At 38.5% G+C, this 16,963-nt stretch overlaps 1 long non-coding RNA gene across 1 annotated transcript; it reads right to left on the bottom strand.

Moving 5' to 3' along the window:
* Positions 1-56: 56 nt before the first annotated feature.
* Positions 57-12,254, bottom strand: LOC122177764. Its single transcript, XR_006178150.1, has 3 exons — positions 12,175-12,254; positions 8,092-8,160; positions 57-252 (listed from the first exon to the last, which is right to left on the bottom strand). It is a non-coding gene; the product is annotated as an uncharacterized LOC122177764 (long non-coding RNA).
* Positions 12,255-16,963: the final 4,709 nt, after the last annotated feature.

Raw genomic sequence — 16,963 nt, 5'->3', positions numbered from 1 at the left:
ATTGATGCAAGGCTGGCATTGAATTCAGATGTTGGTTCTATCATGTGAAAGCTTTCTGCCTATTCACTAACACTGTGTAATTTCTAAATATTTCCTGACAATTCACGTTCCTCACCAGTTGTGGAGCTCTGGTCTCACACACGTTGCCTTCAGAAGCTGACCTTGCAGAGGTAGAATCAGTGATTTGCTGGTGTTGACAAAGCCTTTCTGCTGCTGCTGTTGGCCTCACATCTGCACACATTTTCAGCATGGCTGAGCAAGGACAGAAAATAAGGGGGAGTTATTCACAAGCAGACACAAGTATCAGCCATTGCACCCACATGGCTAATAAAACAATTCCCGAATATTGCACTTTCATTGAAATAAAGTTAATACTTAAGTCCTGTCCAAACAGCAGGCAGAAAACAGACAGTACTGATATATAAGAATGAAGCTATATCCAAAGAGCAGGCAGAAAACTGAAAATGCTGATGTACAAAGATGAAAAACTGTTCCAGTTTTCCACTCGGGTTTTGAAAGAAGTGCAGGAGAAGTTAACAGTGGAAGACTTATGTGTTTGCTGTGGGACTCAAACTTGCTTCCAGTAACTATGTTTTTCTTCATCAAAACAATATCAAAATGGCCACATCTGAGGCAGGTTTTGCATTGACACCTCAGGCAGTACAAGCAAGAAGACTGCAAGGCCCTGCTCATAGGCTGCAGCCTCAGGAACCTCTCCTGGTTTATCTACCCTCCTGCCCAGCCTGGCACGGCTGCCATCTTAGATTCCATGCTGCCCTAATGGCAGGCCCGGTGTGATCCTCAGTGCTCCAGATTGCCTGCGAAACACAAACTAACAGCAGGTTTCACCACGCAGCTCTTATCTCAGCACCAGATGACTGAAAATATTGAAAGGAAATATGAGCAGGGGAAGCGTTTCTTCATGTTTTTGTGCGACGCTTGTTGCTAGGAAAAATATTTCCTTAGTATCTCTATGGGCTCTGCTAGTCAGCATCAGTGGAGCTCTGCTGGTTGCCAGAGTACAAAACACTGCAAATGTCAGGAAAAAAAAAAAAAAAAAAAAGAGGAAGAAGTAAAGCTTTAAGAATGTGCCCCTTTATGAATGTCCATCCCCTCAGCACTGCTCTTCACACGGTCAATAAACAGACACGCATCTGCTTTCCTGGCTGGGACAAATCTTGAGAGCTTCTTCCCAATGTATTTTGTCTAAGCAGTCATATTTTTGGGCCTGGTTTTTAAAAAGCTTGGAAGCAATTATTTGTATCATGGTACCACATGGTGGATCACAGCCTGAATGCAGCGTGAACAAGCAAGCTGAGGCCTCAAGAAGCCTGCATTTTACACTGGCAAAAGAGAAAGGGGGGGAAGGGAAAGTGGGTCACTGAGGGGCAGAACAGCTCATCCCTAGTTGCAGAGATGGGGCTCTCCTACCTCACAGCTCTTGTGCCTCTGGTCGTGCTTCTGGTCGTAAGCAGTACCAGATACCCCAGGGAGGAAAGCTGAAAAAAATCCTGGCCTGGACAACCCCTGTGTGGATCTGAACCCCACCTCCCATCTCAGCTGAATATCGAGGCTTTCTGCATATTCGCAGAGCTGAGACTAATGATGGCATCACTATGTTTCAGCTCTTTGAGAGGCGAAAGGATAACTCATTTCCTAGGCCAATCACTCACCAGTCTTTTTGCTCACAGCTGGGTCTAATGATGGTGATGAAGGGTTGGGGGATGGAGAGCTGGGAGCTGGTTATCGCTGAACTTGCTGCATACTGGCCACAGCACAACAATTGAGCATATTTTTTTGAGCTGGATATTTAGCTCCCATTAAATGGTTTCCAGTCTCCACTGATCATTGTCCAAAATGTCTTGTGGCTGCTCCCATCACTGACCACTGAAAGTTCTCGCATGGCACTATTTTCATTTCAAGTTTTTCACAATAAAATGGTCTTCCCCAGTCTCTCTGCATTGTTTTATAAGCCATTTGGTTTTAAGTAAGACACTTTTTGCCAGAAAAATAGCAAGACTTTGTCTGAATACAAATCCCATGCCCAACACTGCTGACATTTGCGCGCAGAGACGCGCTTTCCAGTTTATTCTATTGTGCTTTTTTTTTTTTTTTTTAATAGTTCAGTGGAAAGTTTGGATGGTTCCAGGCAAGTAGGCAAATATCCTTCAACAACGCAACAACAGAAATAGCCTGGAAAAAAAAAAAAAAAAAAAAAAGAAAAGAAACAGAAATATATCTCAGTGCTGCTAGGGGAATTATGGGTTGTTGGTTTCTTACTTTTGCTTTTTTTAATGATAAAAAAAAAAAAAGGCAAAATTTGTAATGATGATAAGAAACTAAATTTGCAGCAGAGTTAGCAGCTGTGCTCTTCTCCACTTGAGTACATGAAAGAAAGTGACAACTTCTGTTATTTCAGTCACGTGTCTTTAAATTTAGAGCCTGACAATCAGGACTAGTGCATGGCACCTGGTGCAGCAGGTACTGAAGACTGTGGATCCATTAGTCACAGCATGTTGAAACAGCTGGGCTTCTGAGCCCTTACAGATCCAGGGGTCTGAGAACCCAAGAGCATTTAAAAATCTGAACATCTCTGTCGATCTAAATTTCTGCAAGCAAACTAATTGCCAAGTTGTTACCTGACCAAACAGGGTTTGCTCCAGAACGTCCCCAGGTAAAGGCGTGGAGCACTAATCTATGGCGCCATCTAGCTCCCACAAAAGGAATATTTGGAATAGCTCTTTTTTCCTTACCATTACGACTCAAACTTTTTCTGATCTTTTGCACAGAAACACGAAAGATGATAACGAGTAAAAATGTTTGTTATTGTTCTCACTTCTTGGCCTTATGGGAGCAAAGAAAACTGGAGTACGACAAATAGGCCTCGCTTGCCTTCTGCTTACAGGGGCTTGAAAAAACCCAAAGTTCCTCCCTGTATCTCTTCGAGGATCTTTCTTTCTTTCTTTCTCTTTCCAGGACAGGCAAGTGGCTTGACCCAACCATATGCAGAAAACCACCATAGGTACATAAGGCTCCTCTCACTCTTTCTTCCACAAGCATCTCTTTTGTGCTCTGTCTTTGCATCACAGCTCTGGCCCACCTGATCCACTACCCAGTGAAGGGCAAAGGCCAGTGCTAGTTGTTCCAGAGGAAGTGCAAGGAAGCTGATAGTCTGAGAGCAAATACAAAAATCTGTGCAACAGAGCTTTGATTTCTACTAATTACCTGTAACACGTGGAGCATACATAACCTACTTTATTTCCAGTGATATTCACCATGGTGAAGCAAAACATTTTCCAACCAAATGGTACAAATAATTGGCAGATTTGAGATATAGAAGAAGTCAGGTTCATATCATGTGAGAAAACAAAATCTGGAAGCTGTCTGTTTCTGCTGTCTGAGCATTCGAAAATCCTTCATTCCCCATGCTCTCAGCCTTCTGTGGTTGCTAAATAGGAAGACCTCAACAGCTTTCAGCAGAAATTATGAGACATGGGGATTCCAAACCAGAGAGAATGGAAGCTGAAACTGCACAGGTCAGGAAATACTTGAAAGCAGGCAGACAACAACAGTACAATCCCAGGTAATACGTGTGTAAAACAAGTGAAAGATCAAATTTAAAACTCCAGCTAGCCTGCAGGACATTTGCCAACATGCAAGTTAGGCTCCAGTGATGTATGGAATATATTTGCTCTGAGTCTACGCTCTGCTGTATGCCAGAAGCTTTTAAACCATCTTTACAAATATGTTCCCATCTTTTGCCAACTGAATATACAGTCTTTTTCCCTCACGTTGGTATCTCCAGTTCTCCTTACTAACTTCATAATTTCTGTGGCTGTAACTGCTCTCATACATACTCAAATATTTTTGTGAAATGCAACAAACTTAACTGTTCTCTTTTAGAAAAAAAAAGAAAAAGCATTATTTGCATTATTTTCACATACCTTACACACACACACACACACAAAAGTTATTTTAAAAAGCTTCATGGATTGGCAGCCATTCAGTTCTACTGGTTTTTTCTTCAATTGTTTCTCTACCCTCTTCTGTCTCCACTCATCTGATGTGACCCTTTCTCCTGCCACATATCTGCCATGCTTTGTTTCTTCAGCAGTAGTGACTTTCATAAACTTGGCCTAATTTCTCTGCTGTAACCCTTTTAACGTTATACATAACTCCTTTACATTTTCCTAGGTCTTACAAGACAACTCTTTTTCTGCAACTACTCTCCTGTAGACATGGATTTTTCTAGCTGTGGCTTTTCCTCCAAGTTTCAGTTGTATTCTGAAATGCAGATTTTCATGCGTTCTAAACAGACATTCTCAATCCATATTATTCCAGTCTATTCCCAGACTAAAAAGCAGTCTAATGTCAGAATGTTGATAAAGATGGCAATGTTGCCAGCCCTAATATTGCCCTAATATTCTTTTGATCTTCCTCTATACCCTCTCCTCATTGTTCCTCATCCTATATATAGTATAAAAAAAAAAAACTGTGTTATGTGAAATGCAGGCTGTTCACTGTGTTTTTAAGTAATGACTTGATAGCACAGGTCAAGGATGAAAGAGCATGAACCACAAGCATCTCAATCTTCATTCAGATTTTAGCTTGTGTCATAGCAGGAAGAAATTTAATACTATAGGCTACCTAGCTCAGCTACAGGATGTTGATTCCATATGGAATACCAGATTCAAGAAGAATGGATAAGTGGGTTTATCACATTCTGTTGATCACATTTACTTCAAGCAAGTACTTTCCTAGTGCTTGTCAATGTTTAGATTCTAGTGTTTGCCAAAACCACGTAGAGAGGATTCCTCCTCTTCTGAGAATTTCAGCTGTACACAAAGTAAAAAGTAAAATTAAAAACAATGTCTTTTGCTAAGGAATGCAGGAAATGTGTTGCATTTTCACTGCAACCACATGAAAGCAGAACTGCTGTGGAAATAAAATAGTTCCAAATACAATGAACTTGCTGACTCAGTTGATCCAGATGAAAAAAAATACAAGTCAGCAATTTAAGCAACAGCAGTACCCACTGTACTGTATCTGCAATACTGATGTAATGTGCATTGCAACATCATATTTCCCTGAATATAGCACTTGTGAGTTTGATGAGCTACAGCTTTTAGAAGCAGCTTTGGATTCGCTGCAAATTACATAAGAGAGTTTTCCTTTACAGCTTAGACTGTTAGATGTTGGACCCACCCAACTCCTTAAGGAACAGGACTTTAAAAGCAAACAATTTACTCCAGCTTTTTTCTGACCTTAATCTGAAGCACATATCAAACTTGAGATAAGCATAGATCTTGCCAATTCTCCTAATGTACCCAGAATTATTGCCATTACAGCATTTTCTATTCAGAACAGCTTATGCAAATCATTTCTCATTGTCATATGCAAATCATTTAATCCATTTTTGCTCTTTGATAGTTTTTACGAGCAACTTATAGGCAAAATATTGTAATAAAAGTGGGCACATCTTCAAGCCATTTCAAATTTTTAGTGTAATTTTCTACTTTAAAACTGCCATTAGAAATTAATAGCAGCTGTCTCTAATACAGCAGAGATCTATTCCAAGTGGAAAAGCCATCTAGAATTTATGATTTTAAAAATTCATAGGAACTGGTACTCTACATCTATGTTAGGTGAGAGAACAAAGTGACAAAGCACGTGGAATGGGATATGAATCAGCCTGGAGACTGGTTAAAGATTCTTTGTTTCAACCGCTATAACTTCAGGATAACACAGGAAACAGCTACCTTCATCATTTTTAAATAGTGGAAGTTGAGTTCAGAAAGCGTTCAATGCATGGAAGCATCTCTGTGAGGAGCAAGAGAATACCAAGAAGGCCAGTAACAGCAGATTACATTCTAAGATACAAGAAAGACAGCAAGTGAACAATTAAGGAAGGCAGAAATAGCAAAAGCTTCTACTTTTATCTGGTTTATGTGCCTGTCTTTTTCTTCCTTATTCATTTTATTTATTTATTTGTTTCGTAGGGAGATTGTAAAGTAGCTGAACACGTCTGGTCTATGTAAGGACAACAGATGAACAGAGAATTGTGGAATAGCACCTGCCTTAGAATATTATATTTCTGCATCCCTGAAGATACACACACCTCTATTTGGAAACTCAGTGAACAGGAAGCATGACATTATATAACTGACTTACAGGCATTATTAATATAACCTATTTTAAGGAAGATAACTTTATTTTAAATGTGAGTAAAATAATAGAGAACTTTTTCTCTCTTGCACATTATGCATAGCGACTGCAAAGTATGATGGATTCTTAAAGGGTGGTCAGGCACTGGAATGGACTGCCAAGGGAGGTGGTGGAGTCACTGACCCTAGGGGTGTTCAAGGAAAGGCTGGATGTTGTGTTGAGGGACATGGTTCTATTGGGAATAGTTGAACGGTTGGACTGGATGATCTTTTAGGTATTTTCCAACCTTGGTGATTCTATGATACTATGATTCTATGATTCTTAGGATTCTTTGTTTTTTTTTCCCTCCCTGCATTTCATTCATGAGAAGTTCACACCTTGTTTGTTCCGCTGACAAAAGTCACAGAATAAGATTACATTTATTCAACACCACCAAATTCCCAAGGCTCCAAAGGTTTTTTGTGCTCTCATGAAGTGGGACGCTTTTGAAAAATCTTGCATTACACTTCACTGTTCTTCTGCTAAACTTAGCTGCTCATTGCTCACTGCCACTGATGTTCTCTATTGTAGTAATTGATTCTGTTCATTTAAAGCCTACCGTAGTCCTCCCATGTTACACAGTACATTTTCCAGTCATTAAGATATACAGAAGTGTAACTGAGAACTAGATCATGCAAGACAAATATTTCCCCATAGTATCAGAAAACTGGCAGTGTTCTGCTAATACTTGACAAGACAAGAAGGAGCAATGCACGTTGAAAAAGAATGCCACATAATATCCAAATCCATTTTTAAGAATAGTTCTACTTATGCTAGCATAGTGCCTCTCGCCTTTGTTTTCCAGGAAAACTACCACGAATACGTAACTAGTCTGATTACGCTCATTGAAAGTGAACTTTTACAATAGTGCCTACTCTCTCTGAGGAATATTTCTGGGTACTAGACACTAACATTTTGCTTCTCTATTAAGAGTTCAGAAACACGCCAGGAGAGTCATGACTGTAGCTGGCAAAACTGCACACCGAGTTGTTGCAGGATATCACACGTGAACAGCTGACAGACCAAGGATTACGCGCAGAGGCTATGTGGCCATGCACTTTGACTCAGGACGCCTGTGGTCTCTGCAAAGGGAATGAAGCCATCGTCAGAAAAAGATGAGAATCAGCAGCAGAATTACTCACGGTCGAGGAGTTCTGCAGCTACAGTTATGATTTATACGCTGTTCTTTATATAGCTTGACTAGTTACTCCCCCTCACTTTCACTGAAGAAAACATCACCAAGCAAGTGGTTTTCAGTAATAGTGATTACTATTGTTTCTGATACAGATATTTTCCTTTGTAAGCTAAGAAAAAAACTGTGCTCAAACTGTGTTTCTCTCAAAATACTGAAGACAAACTTAAAATGTCCCACTGTTCTAGTTCTTTGCATGACTGTGACCTTGTCTTCGAGCCCTGAAATACTCAGTAATTCAAGCTAGAAGTAGCTCCAAGAGAAAAAATAAAGACCAAAACAAGAATACATTAATTCAAGTGACATTTAGGTCAGTACAATCTTTGCTTCACTCAGAAGAAACCAATTTAAAGTCCAAGAAAGCAATAAACTTGAGTGGCAAAAGGCAGCTCCAAGCTAGCTCCCTGAAAGGAAAGAGAAATCTTTGCACTATAGTTCTTCTTTCTTCTCATTTCAAGAAATAGATGAAGGACAGAGACACTTGTAAAATTATTATTTATTTTTCACACTGTAGGTACCATCATCTGATGTTGCAGCATTGTCACCACTAGCACTTTTTTTGTTCTTGCTCCTGTCCTTAAATGGCCTAAGTGAGTTATCTTCTGCTATTGAGTGACCACATATAATTTACATAGATCACAACTTTGCACCTGAAACTCATTTTCATAAGCAAAATCAGGAAGCTGCTAACTTACATTTTGCTTTGTTTCTTCACAGGTTAATTTGCCTTAACTGGAGACAGCTCACCCATCCTGATATGGTACCTGCATGAATAGAAGAAAAGTAATGAAAGAATTCCTGTGGTTTGGGTCAGTAAATAAAACAGAAAGTCTTTCTGGCGGTTGTGGTTTCTGCACTTAACAATGTGCTGTCTATCCTTGCTATTACAGATCTTAGTTGAGTCTTATATAAACTAAACTCTATTCCTCAAAGGTACGTATACATACTTTCCTTCAGTTAAATGGTTGTGAAGATGGTGGAATTCACAGAACATTTTGGCGTGTAACCAAAACATGTGGCGTTATGTCCAAAGAAGATCTGGCCAGGTACTGTAATTAGATTGCGGATTTTGAGCTGTCACACGCAATTATTTCTGGCAGTGCATTTGTACAATATGTACACCTGTAACTTTCTGCATTCCTAAATGGTTGGAAGCATTCAGAAACTCCTTTCAGCAGAGATTGTTTCTGAGAGATCTCCTGGTGAGAGAACAGCTGAAGACTATGGGAATGACCATGAAAGTGTGGCATGAATATTTGCATTTTGGATTCCTGGAACAAAACCCATTTCACTGGGAGTTCAAACCATTGCAAATCTCACCTGAATTATTTCTACTGGTTGTTTCCTTAGAATGACTGGTCAATTTTATTTTCATTCTAGTTAATTATTCCCAGACAACTGAGATTTTTATTCAGAATGATAGATGAATGTACAAACAGGAACTCCTGTTCTTTTTCTTGCAAAATCAGTCAGTAGTCACCAAACATGACACTGCAAACCTACTCATAAAGGGTATGTAAAGTAAAGCTTTGAGCAGATTTTCCTACTACAGTGAAGCAAAGTCTCAGTTTTCTGTGTGCTAGAATTCTAATATGGTAAAAATAAAGACACTGAATAAAATGTCTACATAAGCTAATTTTGCAGAAATAGGCAAGAGATATTGAAGAAAGTGAGAAGAAAGCAAACGGATTCTTAAGAAAATTTTAAATGCAACAGCTAAAGTTACACAAGTGCAGTGGAATTCCTTTGAGTATGGATATTTGAAGCAACGTGCTCCTTCAAAAAATTAGAGACTCATGTAGAAAGCATGCAGCGATAGAAAGGCATTCAGTGTCTAGAGGTAAAACTGGAAAAAGAAAATTATTAATGGAAATTTAATGGTCTTTCAGAGTCCAGGAGAACGTCAGCAAGTTTCCATACATTACAAAACCTCAATGTCTGTAGAAGGGCTAAATTGTAATATTCATACACTTGTTGCATAATAGCAGCCAGTAACACCCACAGTCCAGTATTATCAAGGACAGGGAAATTAAAGTTTACATCAAAGAAATTAAAACCCTACATTTTAAATCTTCGTCTTAAGATTTAGTTTCCTTAATGCATATTTAAGCACTTTAAAAACAACAGCCTGGGCTTTAAACCTCCAAATACCTATATCTCCCAGTGACCTTGCCTGGACTTGGATGTACTAAACAATTAGAAAGTGAAGTTGATGAAGACACCCAGACATTGATCTGATGTTAAAGTTTAATGAAGTTCTACTTCTTGAACTAGCAGAACCAACATTTTAATAAAAATTAAAATTAAAATTTAAAAAAAAAAAAAAAAAAACAGGAAAAAAAGAGAGAGAGAGACAGGAAGGCCAGATTCCACCGAACCAAGGTTTGCATTTCATGATTGTAGTCACCAACTATCCTTCCAATGAATGAATCGTTGATATGCTAGAGATTGCCATCCATTGAAAACTTTGTAAAGACAAACATTTTATTCTTTGAAAAAGAAGTGATGAAAAATGAAACTGCTCTTCTTAGTGCAGAAAAGAAAAAAAAAATCTACATCAAAAATGTTGGAAACAATTCAAACAAAGAATGCATTATGCTGAGGGACATGAATCAATGTACATTCTGCAAAAAAAAAATACTTAGATAATAGAAGACGCTATGGGATTCTGACAATTGAGCCTTTGTTTCCAAAGCAAGAAAAATCAACTAGGATTTACATTTTTGAATGGGTTTGTTTGATCTGAGTGCAGGGGCAATGACTGTCATCAAGAATACATGAGACCTCTAATATTAGCTGACAGGTTTTAGTCCTAGATAAGATTTCTAACCAAAAGAACAGCATCAAATCACAAAATTGAAATGCAAAATAATTAGATTGATCTACAAAATACCTATGTATATGTTTAATTCAGAGGACGTGTTCAGCTTTGCTAAACACTTCACTAGGTTACATCTTATTTCAAATGTAAATATGTCAATGTTACTAATATTTCTCCTAAGGAAGACTAGAAAGCAGGGAAGATAAAAAGTCTTACTCAAAGACAATATGTCATATTTCATCTTCTTAGTAAAGTCTTCATGATATTGTAGGAAGTTCTTACTCTATTGCACTGAACCCCAGCTCTACTAGCACTACCTATTCAAAGTTTTATGGCTGCAGTTCTACCTTTTCCTTATCTTTTCCAAAGATGAATCCTTATGTGTCACTCCCACTTCTCTGCTTCAAACAGAGCACAAACACCATAAAAAGTAGTTGATTGTCTCAATCCTGGAAACCTGGAACAGGTTAAAATGTACACAGCAGGACTGGAGGCAATCAGATACTGCAAAATCTGAGGCCCAGACTTAGGAAAACATTTAAACTAATGATGGCTTTAAGAATGCTAAGATTAGGTATATCTAGAAGTATTGCTTTCATGAATAGCAACACAATGGGGCAACTGAGACTGAGGTCTGCTAAGTGCTGACAGTAGCACTGAATATTTGCCTCTTGCTGATTTACTGTACCAGGTTTTTTTACAGCTGCTATCGTCAGAAAAATTTCAGCAAACCTTAAAAGTTTCAGAATTACAAATCAGGTTTGGGTAGGAATTCAGACCTTGCTACAACAAATAATTTCAAATCTCTGGTTTATAAATCATGGATTTCCTTCTGTTAGCAGTTCACGAGATCTGAAGAGCTTTCTGAATTTAAGGTGATGGGGTTGGAAATTGGAGGGTAGATATCCATCTACCCTACTCGGAGACTGTATTTTTGACAAATAAAGGTTTGCACTACACATAGCTTCTGGGTTTTTCACTTCCAATTTCTTGAGTGAGAAGCAGCTGTGAGCAGAAATCATATATTAACATATTAACAGAAAGCCTATTAACAAAGCTCTGGCTGCACACAGAGTACAGAAATGAGCCAGGCACCTCCATGCTGGGTAGAAGTTTGCCTCTGCTCTACATTCATGTGAAAAACCGACATCTTCTCATGGGAGAATACAGGAAACTAATGAACCAAAGCACCAACTTTTTTGTTACTGTTGAGCTTCTGCTCACAAACGTTCTGCATCTGCCCTCCAGAGAACTCAAATGGTCAGCAGAGTAAGGCAGCAATCCTGGCCCTGTCCTTTTTCTGCTGTGTCACAAGAAGCAACTACACCTATGATAACAACATGGACTTCCTTAGGCCTACAAGCAGAAGAGTGAAGGGAAAGAGCTCTAATTCAGAGATGCCCTGCTTTCTTCACAACAAAGGTAAAACACTCATCAGACAAACTGGGAAATCTTGCAGGCTGGCGCTGCTGAACTGAGCTGGCTACTTTGGGTTCCACAGGGCTGATCTGATCAAATTGAGGAATATTATATTTGCAGGGGGAAGGGGGTGGAGATACAGTCTGCATTTAAAACTTTTGCCAACATCAGCAGCTTGAGCGAGAGGATGCAGTTTTGGTAGGTGTAACTATAACAGTAAAATTCCTGTGTACCTCAGGCACTGAAATCTAACTGCTGTTATATAGTGTTACTGGTCCAAACACTTTTCTTTAAGGGGTAGTTTTGTTTCCCAGTCTTACTGGTTTATAGTAATGCTGACAAACTTCAGAGAGAGAGACGATCCATTCTGAAGCGAAACAAAGAAATAAAACTATATTCAGAGGTGAGTGTTCTTACACAGACGGATCAATTTTGGTCTTTCTTGGGCTGAAAAAAAGGAAAACTATCTACTGGATCTTCAGCTAAATGTGTCCTCCCCCCTTCGTCCCAGCCTTTTTTCTGGAAACCATGCACTCACCAAAAGAAGCTGCAGAGGCAACATGCTAACATTTGTTTACTGTGGATCTCCCTTTGAAGAGTGATTACAACAACATCATTCTACATATCCGGAGGGTGGATTTCTTATCTCCCTGAAAGAGAAGGAGAACAATCACATATTTGATAAGTTCAAACAAAAGCGCACACAATTATAGGAAGTGAAATGTTTGCTGAAAGAGGGCAGTTTATACAAAACTCATTTTTATAACGTCGTATATGTATTTATTTCATGACAGCTTTCAAGATCAGCTTTCCATAACTCCGCAGTATCTCTGTTTTGTGGAGTCTTTTCCATTTGAAAATTGACACTCAAGGGGAAACATTCTCAGAACAGAGTTGTTACAAGAACTACTGAGCGGCTTTCACTGCCACCCACCCTGCACTCCAAGGGAATGAGGCATACATAAATCCATATAAGCTGCCTTTCCACCTGCAGGAACAGCTGTGAGAGGTGTGTGTCAGGAGGGGCACTCAATTCCATGGCAGCTCCCGCATGGATCTGTAGTTCTGTAGGGAGGCTCTGCTTCTCCCAGGTTCCTGCTCTGCCCTCCTCTACTGCCCCATAGCCGCAAGTGTGGCAAAGAGTAAAAGTTCCAGGCAGTCCATTGTGTTCTGGAGGCTGAATTCTCCTGATGGGTCTCTTCTTCATGAGGTCATCAGCTGTAAGATCAGATCAGTGTCTCTCACATTCTAAAATGACACTTGATGTGTAATTTATTACATCTGTAAAGCTCTTTATATCCTTAGAAATAAGGCAAGACGGAAGTAAATGATAAATCAGCCATTCACATATATGAATATAGAATCATAAAGGTTTGAAAAGACCACTATGTTCATCTAGTCTGTTGACCCATCACCAGCATGAGCACTAAAACATATCCCTATGCAACAGGAAATTGTGAAGTGAGCAGTGAATGCAGGTGTAGAGCACCAGCAGTGAAAAATGGGAACATTTTTCTTGAAAGCCAGACATGACGTGCAGAACAACAGAAAAGCAGATTGAGCAGATGCTTCATCTGTTTGGATCAACACTCAAACTGTCAAGTATTGGAAAAAAGATCAAAATGAAAACTTCAGGCCACTAAATTTCCAGAAAAGACTGCTGTTATTTGCCATCTCTGAGCAGGTCAGAGAAGTATAAAACTTTTACAGCTGAAAGCGTTGAATAAGTATTAAATAGACCAATATAGATCTCATACAGACTCCACTTAATGTTTCTTTTGGAAAACTTGATAAAGCATATAATATCTAAAAACATTAAATATAATGAGAAAAATGTTGGAACTTTTTGGAACCAGTAAACTTTTTGCAAAGGTCAGCCTTTCAGCTGTTATATTTGAACCAAATGAGACTTAATTTGACTGTTAATTCTATCACCCAACTGTCAGAAAAACCTATGAAGTGTTCCGAATTTATTTTTCAAGGCAGTTCTCCAGCCTGAAAACGCAGATTCCAGAGTGTGTAAGAAACATTTTCAGGACCAAATTGTGACATTTATATACAAATAATGCTAATAAAGTCAGAGATATGCATAATTAGTGCATCTTAGTACCACATTTATAACACTGTCACAGTTTAGGAGAGTACAGCTAAATGTATTCGGAATGAAGAATAAGCTAACTACCTAGGGCTTACTTGGACCTGTATAACTGTAGATCTGCAGTGAAGGTTTGCTGCACTTGGTACACAGCAAAGAAAAAGGCTGATAACTTCAACTGTTCAGTAAACACAAAAAGAATGTGTACCGCAACCTTTGCTCAGCGCTCAATATCACTGCCCTCTTATTTCTCTGGAGGACTTAGGCCCTTTCAGACTGAACACTAGCCCTATGTCCTGTCCAACACATAATGCATAGGAGATGGTGAAGTTAACCTGAGGATCCTGGCCAGCTTCTCTATCAGGAAATAACTCTGTAATATTGTCTCCTGAAATGTTCCCCATGCTTTCTGATGTTCTATTCTGTCAGCCTTTTGCTGCCCCAGGAAAAAACAGGGCTGCTGTTTCATGTAAAGGTATCTTATGTATATAAATCTTTTGTATCATTTATAATGAAGGACTTACACAATAAGACCCAATATACATGTTATCGTTTTGCTGCTGTAAAGGAATAGCGCAGAGAAAAGTTTTATTGATAAAAACCTCAGCAAAACTAGTATATATTTAAAATAAGGCTTCCAATCTTGCAAGTGCTGCTTACTTAAAAGTGTAACTACACATAGGTTTACATAGTGAATATATGCTTAGAACAAAGCGTGCAAGAAGAGTTTGAAAGTGTATTAAGATTTCTGTAAATAGAAATAGGAATTGCCTCCTTCCTACTTGGAAATATAAAGCATTCATTACAATCTGTGTTCACCATTCACAGCATTGGTGGGCGAATTACCTTAGTATTACATCACAGGAAAATAATAGATTTTAGCAGCTTTGTGATTGACTGTAAAGATTCACATGCACAAGAAAAATGTCCTCACACGTCCATGGAAGACTCAAAAAGTGAAGATATATGTTGCATTTTAAGGCAATTCTTTTTTAAGTCAAGCACATCTATCTGAAACAGAGGTACCTTTCTTTACTAATTTATGCGGCGTGACTGGGAAAATAGTGCACAGAAATGTATTTTCCTTCCTGTACACTTACATTGATTTTTGTCTCTCAGCATACATAGGTCCAAACAATATTTTCACTTTCAAGTGTTCAAAGTTAATTATTTATGTTTGGTTTCCCGTAAATAAGTAAAGATACTTCTGCTTTTCCCAGAAAGGATAAAAAATTATCTGTGGTTAACTTCTGATATGCAAGACTGCAATCCCCCTCTGCAGGCAAATGTATCAATTACTTCTACAATATTTAGTTGAATGGAGTTTTGAAGAGAACAGAAGCCAACAAACTCACCCAGAAATTACATATACTCTTTTATTCCTTAGAAAGGTTTCCAGCAACAGGAGCTTAGCATTGAAGAGGCAGTTAGAAAAAATTAAGGGACAGAAAGTGTCATCTGGTAAACACCCAAGTAAAAGCAAAAGCAGAGACACAAACATGAAAGGGATCACAGATATCCTACTATTTATGATGTGATAGTAAAGTGTAAAGTGTACCGGGATCTTAAAGCAATACATGTTAATTACCCACAGCAGATCTGTGATGTTATAAAAGTAATTGCTATGAACTTTTCTATATTGCTGATAACTACACTTATCACAGCTTGGTTTGTTTGTTTTAAATTGCAACAGGAACAGGAACTTGCAACAATATAATTCTGTAGGAATATATCCATTTTTTAAAGTATAAAACATTGGAATATATCCAATAAGCCTTTAGCTCTGCTCAACAAAAGCAAAAGCAATCTTGCCAGGGCAAAAGTCCACAAATGTACGTGTTCTACAATGCTACCAGAAAAGTTTTTCATCTAAGCCTCCAGAATAGCAAGAATGAGCTGATAGTCCATCATCAAAAGCAGTTAAGCCAGTAAAATGCAGATAAAAACAAATCACAAGCATTGTTTTTGTGCTTATAAGCCAGCTCTCAGCTGCAGAGGTGAGAATAACCACTTAAGAATTTCTATACTCCAGACAGGCAAAAATTTCTGCTGTGCACCAATGAGTACCCAAAGCATACCCTTGTTCCCCATGTGCTCAGGAGTAGGCCGAAAACCCTTCCATCCCTGCAGGAGTTTTAGTTTGGAGGTGGTTAAAATCTGTCTGGCTCCAAAGACTTACCAATTTTTCCTAACATAACAAACTCCTGAACATATGCAAAAATCAGGGTGTCAATAATAAAAAGTCTTATCGTGCTTTCCAGAGAGCACTGAAATACAGAGTTGATAGGCTTCAATATTATGCAAATAAAGAATGGCCCAGGGGAATGAAAATGAAAGCTTTGGAAAACAACAATAGTTTAGAAAGTAAAGTGAGCTATTAATTTCAAGGTAAAACTTCACCGTTAACTGTTGTCCATTATCTATCAGATAGTCCTGTGACCACCTATCTAGCAATCCTACAGTAAAGACAAAATGCATTTCTATTACTGCTAGGTTTCTACAGAGGCATTTTAAGAATTCTGTGGATGACTTGAGAAACCTGGGCTTTTTTTCATTATCTGGCAGCTATTACTTCATCACATCCAACATACATGTTTCAGAAGGGTAGAAGAAGTAACAAAAATGGATTTGGGAAATACCTTAAAAAAAAAAAAAAGAGAGAGAGAGAGAAGAAGCATATGCTAGCATTAACACATTGGTACATCCTAGTTAGACTAAAAAAAATGGTACAGGAGTTATATTTAAAACTTCTCACTGAAGAAAAAGAAAAAGCAAATCAACTTTAGTTATTCTACAGGCAGGAGTGCCATGCACTTCTGAGTTTAAACCTCAACATAGAAGCATAGAACTTTTAGCTGTACAAGGAGCAGATATCAAAAGATCTTTGTGTGCAGAGCTACATAAATTGAAATCAAACACAGAACCAGTGTCTTCAATGTTGGCTTAAACAAGACAAGTTTGTGACAGTTCAGCCTGAGAAAGTCTAGGTGACCCAGTTTCAAACAAAACAATTTATGGGAATAAGGAAAATACAACAGATATCCAGCGCTGACGGACAAACAACCACATCCAGAAGGAAGGATTCCCCAAACCTTTCTGCCCAGTCCTGCCACACAAGCAGTTCTACTAACCAGAAAAGGACATCACATTCTTCTTCGCGCATGCAATTAAATTGTATGAATCTAAGGAGAGAGTATTGCTTTTAAACAATGAAGTCAGCCAATAAATCTTT

This window comes from Lagopus leucura, unplaced genomic scaffold, assembly GCF_019238085.1.
Source record: "Lagopus leucura isolate 7727_CA_CO unplaced genomic scaffold, USGS_WTPT01 Super-Scaffold_1, whole genome shotgun sequence".
In the NCBI taxonomy this organism is placed as follows: domain Eukaryota; kingdom Metazoa; phylum Chordata; class Aves; order Galliformes; family Phasianidae; genus Lagopus; species Lagopus leucura.
This window is presented reverse-complemented; position numbering and strand designations above follow the sequence as displayed.